Raw genomic sequence first — 9643 nt, 5'->3', positions numbered from 1 at the left:
ATTTACTTTTATGTCTTCTATTTTGGCTACTTTTGATCATTTTCATGTTTGTTGTTAATGTGTTATTTATTTTTAATAATTGACATTTAACATGCCTCATTTGAAGATGTACAGTGAGTTGATTCAATGCATTTGTTTTTTAATTTTTTTTAAACGTTTTATTTATTTTTGGGACAGAGAGAGACAGAGCATGAACGGGGGAGGGGCAGAGAGAGAGGGAGACACAGAATCGGAAACAGGCTCCAGGCTCTGAGCCATCAGCCCAGAGCCTGACGCGGGGCTTGAACTCCCGGACCGCGAGATCGTGACCTGGCTGAAGTCGGACGCTTAACCGACTGCGCCACCCAGGCACCCCGATTCAATGCATTTGTATGTTGCGATATGATTACCACTATAGTGTTAGATAATACTTCCATCAGGTAACACAATTATCATCTTTCTTGTGGTGAGAACAGTTAATATCTAGTCTCTTAGTAACTTTGAAGTTCGTAATACAGTATAACTGACTATAATCACTAACCTGTGCTTTAAATCTCCAAAACATACTTACTAGTTGTTAAGTTTGTACCCTTAAATAACATCTCCTCACTTACCCCAGCCGTCAGCCCCTGGTAACCACCATTGTAGTCTCTGTTTTTATGAGTTCAGCTTATTCATTCATTCATTCATTCATTCATTCATTCATTTGTCATAGACTCTAAGTCTAAAGTTTTCTTTTGGCCAGCAAAAGAGCAGATGCAGGATTAAAGCAAAAGATGGGTAATGTCTGGGAAAAGACAAGAGCCCCGAATAAGGGTCCTTGCCCCATATTTATTCAGATCAGAAGGCTTACACATGTGATAGGTGTGTACAAAGAGATAAAGAAACTAAGAACATTAGTTTGGGGATGTGAGGGAAAAGGGAGGTTTTGAAGATATACAGTGTTCGGGGTTTGGGTCAATATAAAACAAAATCTGGGCACCAGGCAGATGGGTAGATGGTTGTTAACAGTAGACAGGAGGTGCCATGTCTGTTTAACTTAGCTAGCCTAGGGGATGAGACAGGGGAATAACCTCAGGGTTAACAAGGCACCTTTTCTTTTGTTAACCATCTCTGCTCTGGGCTGCTTCGCTTGCAGCACAGGGTCCATAGTCCAATTCACCCATTTACCTAACCTGGCCCTATCCTCCTGTGAAAGCAGCTTTTCTGCCATAGTACTGAATTGAGGATGCTTCCACCCTGAACATCTAATATTGTTTATTTCATATACCTATGTATTGGGCACCTTTGCGCCATTTCTATTTCAGGTCTTTGCCTCTCCCTATCTATTTTGGGGTGCCTTTGCATCTCCCTGTTCCTGGCAGTTTTTTTGCCTCCCTATTCTTGGGCTGTCTTTGCACCCCCTTATACTTGGAGTGCCAATCTGGTTTACCCAAACTCACGTGTGAGCATTTTTTATGACTTTGCATTTCTTTATGCCTTGTTAACCCATTGGTGGAAACCCAGGATATTCCTAAGCTTATCCCTTTATTTATTTATTTATTTATTTATTTATTTATTTATATTTTTTCATTTTTTAATGTTGATTTATTTTTGAGAGAGAAAGAGACAGAGCATGAGCAGGGGAAGGGCAGAGAGAGAGGGAGACACAGAATTCGAAACAGGCTGCAGGCTCTGAGCTATCAGCACAGAGCCTGACATGGGGCTCGGACTCACAGATCGTGAGATTACTACCTGAGCTGAAAGTCAGACGCTTAACTGACTGAGCCACCCAGACGCCTCTCTCTGTCTTTTTTTTTTTAATCTTTATTTTTGAGAAAGAGAGAGAGAGAGAGAGAGAGAGAGAGAGAGAGAGAGAGTTCAAGCAGGGAAGAGGTAGCGAGAGTGGGAGACAGAGAATCCCAGGCAGGTTCCACCCTGCCAGTGCACAGCCCGTCACAGATCTCAATCTCATGAACCATGAGATTGTGCCCTGAGCCAAAATCAAGAATCAAAGACTCTACTAAGCCACCCAGTCACCCCACAAATGGCAGGGTTTTCATTTTTCTCATGACTGAATAATATTCCATGTATGTGTATGTATATACACATACAATACAATACAATGTATATATGTCACATTTTCTTTATCTGTTTACTGCTGATAGACATGTAGGTTACTTCTGTATCTTGGCTGTTATGAAAAATGCTGCAATAAACATGGAGTGGAGACGTCTCTTCATTTTCTTTGGATATACACCCAGAAGTGGGATTACTGGATCATATGTTGTTTCTATTTTTAATTTTTTGAGGAACCTCCACAGTTTCCATAGCAGCTGTACCGTTTTGCATTCTGCCAGCAGTGCACAAGCGCTCCCCTTTTTCTCCACATCTTGGCCAATGCTAGTTATCTCTTGTTTGTTTACTTATTTATTTTGAGAGAGACAGAGAGAGAGAGAGGACATGAGCAGGGGAGGGACATAGAGGGAGAGAGAATCCCAAGCAGGCTCTGTGCCATCAGCATGGTGCCCCATGTGCAGCTCTAACTGATGAACCATGAGATTATGACCTGAGCCAAAAATCCAGAGATGGATGCTTAAACCACTGAGCCACCCAGATGCCCCTCTTGTCTTCTTGATGACAGCCATTGCCACAGATGATATCTCATTGTGGTTTTGATTTGCATTTCCTGATGATTAGTGATGCTGAGAATCTTTTCAGGTACCTGCTGGCCATTTATATGTCTTCTTTGGAAAAATGTCTGTTCAGTTCCTATATTCATGTTTTCAATTCAATTGCTTATTTTTTTGTTATTGAGTTGAATGAGTTCTTTACATATATTTATATGGATGCTTATTAACCCCTTATCTGACAGATGGTTTGCGAATATTTCCCCCCATTCTGTAGGTTGCCTTTTCATTTTGTTGATTATTTCTTTTGCTGTGAAGAGCTTTGTAGTTTCATGTGGTTCCACTCATTGATTTTTGCTTTTGTTGCTTGTACTTTTGGCATCACATCCAAAAAAGTCACTGCCAAGACAAACGTCAAGGAGCTTTCGCCTATGTTTTCTTTCAGGAATTTCACAGCGTCTCGTATTGTTTTAAGTCTTTAATCCATTTTGAGTTAATTTTTGAGTGGGAAGATATGTGTCTAATTTCATTGTTCTCCATGTGGCTGTCCAGTTTTCCCAACACTATTTGTTGAAGAGACTATCATTTCCCCCTTGAGTGTTCTTGGCTTCCTTCTCAAATATTGGTTGACTTTATATGCAGGGATTTATTTCTGGACTCTCTATTCTCTTCCATTGGGTCTCTGTGTCTATTTTTTTTAAAATATGTTTTAATGTTTATTTATTTTTGAGGGGGGAGGAGAGAGAATGAGGTGGGGGGGATGAGAGAGAGGAGGACAGAGGATCTGAACCAGGCTCTGCCCTGACAGCAGAAAGTGTGATGTGGGGCTCAAACTCATAAACCGTGAGATCATGACCTAAGCTGAAGTTGGGCGCTTAACTGACTAAGCCACCCAGGCGCCCCTCTGTGTCTGTTTTTTATGCCAAAAGTTTTCAATTTTTTTTGGTTTTGATGCTGTTGTAAATAGAAGCATTTTCTTTTTCAGATTATTTTTTGTTGGTGCATGGGAATGCTACTGACTTTTTTATGTTGGCTTTTTATCCTCCAACTTTACTGAATTTGTTAAATAGAACAGTTTTTTGGCAGAGTCTTCAGGATTTTCTGTATATATAATCATTTCATCTGCAAATAGAAATAATTTTACTTGTTCCTTTCCAATTCTGACTGCCTTTTATTTTTTTCTTGCCTGATTGCTGTGGCTAGGGCTTCCAGTACTATGTTGAATATGAGTGGAGAAAGTGGACACCCTTGTCTTGTTCCTGATCTTATGGGGGAAGCTTGCAACCTTTCATCATTGCATATGAGGTTGGCTGTGGGTATGTCATATATTGCCTTTATTATGTTGAGGTACTTTCTCTCTATACCTAATTTGTTAAGAGTTTTTTTTTTGTCATGAATGGATATAAAATTTTGACAAATACTTTTTCATCTATTGAGATGATCATATGATTTTTACCTTTCATTCATCTATTAACTTGTGGTATTACATCTGTTAGTTTGCATATCATGAACCATGCCTGCATCCCAGGGAAAGATCCCATGTGACCATGATGGATGATCCTTTTAATGTTCTGCTGAATTCAATTTGCTAGTATTTATTAAAAATGTTTGCATCTGTCTTCATCAGGAATATTGTCCTAGAGTCTTCTTTTGTTGTAGTGTTCATTTCTGGCTTTGATATCAATAATGCTGAGTTTGGGAATATTCCCTCCTCTTCAATTTTTTGGAAGAGAATAGAAAGGATTATCATTAATTCACCTTTAAATGTTTGGTAAAAGTCACCGGTAAAGTCAACTGGTTATGGGTTTTCTTCATTTGATTACTGATTCAATGTCCTTACTAGTAATTACTTTGTTAAGATTTTATATTTCTTCCTGATTCAGTCTTGGTAGGTTATATGTTTCTAAGAATTTATTTGTTTCTTCTAGGTTGTCCAGTTTTTTAGATTATAGTTGTCATAGTAGCCTCTGTGATTCTTTTTATTTCTGTTTCCAGTTGTAATGTCTTCTCTTTAATTTATAATTTTGTTGATGGGTTCTCTCTCTTTTTCCCTCATTTAGTCTTGCTAAAGCTTTGTCAATTCTGTTTATCTTTTCAAAGAAGCAACCCTCAGTTTGGTTAATCTTTTCTATTATTTTCCTGTTCTCTGTTTCATTTGTCTGTGGTCTAACCTTTATTGTTTCCTTCCTTCTGCTAACTTTGGGCTTAGTTTGTTGTTCTTATTTTAGTTCCTCAAGGCATGAAGTTAGATTGTTATGTGAGTTCTTTCTTGTTTATTGCTATGAAATTCCTTCTGAGAAGGAATGTGTGCTTTTGCCACATTCCATAAGTTTTCTTGTGTTGTGTTTCCATTTTGTTTTTATCAAGATATTTTTTTATTTTCCCTTTAATTTCTTCTTTGATCCTTGACTTTTCAGGACAGTATTGTTTAATTGTTCTGTATTCATCAGTTTTCCTCCTATTACTGATTTCTTGTTTTATACCATTATGGTCAGAGAAGGTAGTTGGTATGTTTTCAGTCTTCTTGAACTTGCCAGTTCTTACTTGTTTTGTGGCCTAAAAAATGGTATGCCAGTAAATGTTCCATGTGCACCCGAGAAGAATGTGTATTCTGCTATTATCAGATAGAATGTTCTATATATGTCTGTTAGGTCCAAGTGGTCTATAATATTGTTCAAATCCACCATTTCCATATTGATTCTCTGTGTGGATCATCTATCCATTGTTAAGAGTGGGATATCAAAGCTCCAAAGCTATTGTCTTGCTGTTTATTTCTCCTTTTAGTTCGATTAGTTCTTGCTATATGTATTTTGGTGCTTTGATATTGAGTGCTTAAATACTTATAATTTTTATATCTTTTTGACAAACTGACCCAGTTATCATTATATAATGACTTTCTTTGTCTTTTTAAACCATTTTTAGTTTAAAGTCTATTATACATTATTAACTGTTTGACTAACCAAAAGAAATCTGAAGAGGATTTTCACTTTTACCAAAAAAAGGCATTCATGTACTAATGTAGGTCTTTCATAAAAGGAAAGTACTATAATGTGACTTTTTAACATTTTTTAACGTTTATTTATTTTGGAGACAGAGACAGAGCATGAATGGGGGAGGGTCAGAGAGAGAAGGAGACACAGAATCTGAAACAGGCTCCAGGCTCTGAGCTGTCAGCACAGAGCCCAATGCGGGGCTCGAACTCATGGACCACGAGATCATGACCTGAGCCAAAGTCGGACGCTTAACCGACTGAGCCACCCAGGTACCCCTGTAATGTTATTTTTGGCAAAAAGGGGGCTATTCTTTACTTTATGCCACTTTAGCTTATGAAAGCTTTTATAGGAATGCTCTCTTTTTAGATAGTGGGGGGAAACCTGTAACTTATTTAAAATAGACAAATTTCTTGAAATACCTAAACTACCAAGCTTACATAAGAAGTCATAGTTAACACAAGCAGTCCTATATTTATTAAAGAAATCTAATGTGCAATTTAAAGCATTTCAGCAAAGAAATTCAAGACCAGATGGTGTCATTGATAAGTGTATTCTTTCAAGCATTGAAAGAATAAATAATACCAATTGTGCAAAAATTGGATGAGAGAAAACTGACCAACTAATTTTGTTTTCTTTTGTTTTATTTTTTGAGGCCATGGTATATTAATCCCAAACAAGACAGTCTTTTCAAGAAAATAAAATTTAAAATAGAATACTATCTCTCATGAATTCAAGTGTTATTTATAAAATAACATAAATTTTAGCATAAATAAAATAAATTTTAGCAAATTTAACCCATTAGCATATCAAGAGGATAATATAATATAACCAAATGGGGTATTTTCTAGGAATACAAGATTGGTACAACATTCAAAAATTAATATATTTCCACGTATCAGTAGACAGAAAAGAGAAAATGTTTGATCGTTTCCACATATACAGTTGACAGCACTAACAGTTGACAATATCAACATCCACTTATGATTAAAACCTCAACAAAATAGTAAATAAATAGGGATTTACCAACCTGTTACGTGTGAGGGTGGACGTATTCTGGCGGGACCAGTTCTGTGTGCAGAAAAGAAGCTGGACAGAGGACCCATTCAATTGTCCCATCACCTTCACTGGCCTTTTCTACCCAACAGCCCAAATGTTAACAACCCCCTCCCTCCTTCTCTCATAAATTCCTGGCATTGCTAATTTTTGCTTCAGTAAGAACTTTGGTAACTGTCAAACTGCAACAAGGGGGTGGGCAAAAATACATGTCAACATAAAATTGTGAGGAGGCAAAAATTAAGCAAGAGAGTTTATATGGGATCAGAGAATTGAAGTTTGGGGTACACAGATTTGAGTGGCAACTCAGAGAGTTCCTACTAGGAAGCAAAAGTTCTTAAAGCAAAAAGGTTTTTTTTGTTTTAATTTTTTTAATGTTTATCTATTTTGAGAGAGAGAGAGAGAGTATAAGAGAGTGCACAAGTGGGGTAGGGGCAGAGAGAAAGGGAGACAGAGAATCTGAAGCAGGCTTTGCACTGTCAGCACAGAGTTCGATGTGGGGCTCAAACCCACACACTGTGAGATCATGACCTGAGCCAAAATCAAGAGTCAGACGCCCCACTGACTGAGCCACCCGGGTGCACCTAGAGCAAAAAGGTTCTCAAAGCAAAAAGGGAATGCATTATATACGTCGTTCACAAAGAATTTTTGATTGGTGTTGGCGGCAGCAAAGCTGATCTTGACTGAATATGGTTGGTTGCTAAGGCCATCACTAAGCAAAATCTCGTTCTGTAGCCAGGTGTTCGGGCTGAGTCTGTGGAATATTTGCGATTGGCCCAGATCAAAAGTTCATGGCTCCGCAGGTGAGGGCGTGCATACAGCCCACCTCCTAAAGGGCCTCCCGACTCCATTTTAAAACCCCTTAACATAAGTGACCCCATCGCATTTCCCTTTCACATATATGTTCTAAACACACCAATTCCTTCGTTGTTGCTCCTTTATATGGATCTTCGACAAATATTTGCTGAGCATCTTCCGGTCACCAGATATTTTTCTTTGCACTAGCAACAGAACAGTGACAATGGAAGAAATGTTTCTTATTCTTACAGGACTTAACTTCAGTGAATAAAATCTGACCATGAAAAATTAGGTTGCTAAGCTAATTTAGGAAAGCGGTGTTTAGAACAAAATAATACAGTAACTGACCAGATATCGTCTGGAGGATGCAGTTAATGGAACGGACAGAGAGAGGCTTTCTGAGGATGTTGCATTTGAACTGAGGTCTGAATGATGGGTGTGAAGAAGCCAAGCATGTATTCGTGTGAGGGCATGTTAAGCATACAGAATAGCTAGGTCCCTTCCTTAGTGTATTGGAAAAACAGAAAGACCTGTGTAGGTGGAGCACTATGGAAAAAAAAAAAAAAAAAAAAAGGTTTGGGGCGCCTGGGTGGCGCAGTCGGTTAAGCGTCCGACTTCAGCCAGGTCACGATCTCCCGGTCCGTGAGTTCGAGCCCCGCGTCAGGCTCTGGGCTGATGGCTCAGAGCCTGGAGCCAGTTTCCGATTCTGTGTCTCCCTCTCTCTCTGCCCCTCCCCTGTTCATGCTCTGTCTCTCTCTGTCCCAAAAATAAATAAACGTTGAAAAAAAAAATTAAAAAAAGAAAAAAAAGTTTGGTAAGAAATGAGATTAGATAAGACAGACTGAAGATCATGTGTGGTTCACAGGCCAGAGTAAGCTTGCAGGTTCCTGGACCTGATGCAACAGCTGCCTTAAGAATCTGTATGTGCATTCTCCTTTTAAAATGTTGTTTTTTACTTGGGGCACCTGGGTGGCTCAGTTGGTTAAGTGTTCAACTTCAGCTCAGATTATGATCTCACAGTGTGTGAGTTCAAGCCCTGAGTCGGGCTCTGTGCTGATAGCTCAGAGCCTGGAGCCTGCTCTGGATTCTGTCTCCCTTTGTCTCTGCTCCTCCCCCACTAACACTCTGTCCCTGTCTCTCTCAAAAATAAATAAACATTAAAAAGAATTTTAAATGTTGTTTTTTTACCGTTCCCATCTCCTTCTTTCTCCTATCTGTTTAGCTCGGGGGTAAGGTGAAGTTTCAGGAAAACAGATCGTGTGGATCTGTGGTGGTACTCGTCTAATCTACACACACCAGTTGACTCTAAACAGCTGAAAATTTGTCATCATGTCCAGGCCATTCTTTTCTCCAGATGACTCACATTAGAGCCAAGTTAATTTAATAGGAAACTCTCTAATGGTAGAGCTGATGACCTGGCAGTACAATCCTCAAAATCACTTTCCAGTAGAAAAGCCACCTAAGGAAGAGGTCGGAGAAGACAGTTAATAGCTCCAATTGGTTTCACCTCTGTATTGAGAATTTGCATAGTGTCAAGGATTTCCCACCCATGATGTAACTGAAGGTCCACTCAATAATGAATAGATCGGGGCGCCTGGGTGGCTCAGTCGGTTGAGCGTCCGACTTCGCTCAGGTCACGATCTCAAGGTCTGTGAGTTCGAGCCCCGCATCAGGCTCTGTGCTGACAGCTCAGAGCCTGGACCCTGCTTCAGATTCTGTGTCTCCCTCTCTCTCTGGCCCTCCCCCCGTTCATGCTCTGTCTCTCTCTGTCTCAAAAATAAATAAATGTTAAAAAAAAAAATAAAATAATGAATAGATCCCATCAAATAAGAATTTTTCAGTTGTCACATTACTTTTATTTATATTTGCCTATTGAGGCCATTCCTAGCTACGAATGGTAAGACAGTATTTTTAGATTAAAATTTGGTGATAATGTCCCTGTTTACTGTAGCAGAATGACATAGACAATATACCCAGTGGATCGAGTAATTTAAATATGTATTTGGGAGGAGAGAATTGAAAAGAAAATCAACATTGATTTCTGATAAACATTATTTTAAAAATAGGAAGAGAAGAATATTACCTTAACCAAATTTCAATTCATCTGAACATAAAAAATATCCATATAGCACTTCATAGTAAAATACTAGCCTTAGTCCCATGAAAATCAGAAGGGAAAGAAAAATGTCCACTGTTGATAGTGTATTAATA

Source organism: Prionailurus bengalensis, chromosome B1, assembly GCF_016509475.1.
Source record: "Prionailurus bengalensis isolate Pbe53 chromosome B1, Fcat_Pben_1.1_paternal_pri, whole genome shotgun sequence".
NCBI lineage: Eukaryota > Metazoa > Chordata > Mammalia > Carnivora > Felidae > Prionailurus > Prionailurus bengalensis.
This window is presented reverse-complemented; position numbering follows the sequence as displayed.